The 1,237-nt window shown below is 57.7% G+C and overlaps 1 protein-coding gene across 1 annotated transcript in view; it reads right to left on the reverse strand.

Annotated features, from left to right (window-relative positions):
- The window catches only part of HAUS1 (HAUS augmin like complex subunit 1), a 13,814-nt gene that overhangs the window by 9,719 nt on the left and 2,858 nt on the right, over window positions 1-1,237 (reverse strand). The gene's annotated exons all lie outside the window — the stretch shown is intronic.

The raw sequence follows: 1,237 nt of genomic DNA on the forward strand, positions 1-1,237 counted from the left end.
CGCGCCCCCCCCCTCCCCCCGCCGCGCCCGCCATCCCGCCCGGAGCCCGACGGGAGTGGGCGGCTGAGGGGCGGGGCGGCCGCCGCGGGAGGAGGATGGCGGGAGGGACAAATAGTAATGAAAAAATGATTAACAGTGATCCGGAATCGTTAAGCATTCTGAATCGAGACGTCTTTTAGTTAAGGGAAGGTGTTAAAAAACGCCAAGCGAACCCAAACAACGGCAAAACGAAACAAAAGAGGTGCAAGAGGAAGGCATCGACAAAGTATAGCAGAAAGATGCCTGGGGGTGCTGGGACAGGGGCTGGACATGAGCCCAGGGGTGCCCAGGTGGGCAAGAGGCCCGTGGCCCCTGGGCTGGCCCCGCGGGTGCACCTCAGCAAGCTGCCTCTCATGGACAACACCCATTGCCTCTGGCACCCTTGGCGGAATTTTCACCTGCATCTGAGCCCTACCAGCACCCCATGTCCTCACAATGACATTGAGGGGCTGGAGCGTGTCCAGGGAAGGGAATGGAGCTGGGAAGGGGCTGGAGCCCCAGGAGCAGCTGAGGGAGCTGGGAAAGGGGCTCAGGCTGGAGCAAAGGAGGCTCAGGGGGGTCCTTGTGGCTCTGCACAAGTCCCTGACAGGAGGGGGCAGCTGGGGGGGGGTCGGGCTCTGCTCGCAGGGAACAGGGACAGGAGGAGAGGGAACGGCCTCAGGCTGGGCCAGGGGAGGTTTAGGTTGGATATTTAGAAAAATGTCTTCACAAAAAGGAGTGTCAAGCCCTGGGCCAGGACAGTGGTGGAGTTGGTTATTTATATCTATGTGGGGGGTTTTTTTCAGGCTGTTTTACAGAAACTTAAGCGATTTCTGAAATAATCAGCATGGAAAGCATTGCTGAAGCTTTACATTTGGTACAGCACGTGCCAAGGTAGCTGAGGATTTTTCACTTAACCTTATCAATACCCAGAAAGGGAATCTGCTGGGATCTGTGGCTTTACCATTCCTCTGGATTATACTGTGCCTGCCTGAATTTCAGCCCTTTCTCACTGGCAGACCAAATCCTGTCTCACATGGAACATAAAAGCATCTCCAGCAGCAGATTGAGGGCCAGGATTCTGCCCCTCTGCCCCGCTCAGGGGAGACCCCACCTGCAGAGCTGCCCCAGCCCTGGGGAACAACAGCACAAGGACCTGGAGCTGCTGCAGCCAGTCCAGAGGAGGCCATGGAGATGCTGCAGGGGCGGGGCCCCCTCG

Source organism: Corvus brachyrhynchos, unplaced genomic scaffold, assembly GCF_000691975.1.
Source record: "Corvus brachyrhynchos isolate BGI_N302 unplaced genomic scaffold, ASM69197v1 scaffold8, whole genome shotgun sequence".
In the NCBI taxonomy this organism is placed as follows: Eukaryota; Metazoa; Chordata; class Aves; order Passeriformes; family Corvidae; genus Corvus; species Corvus brachyrhynchos.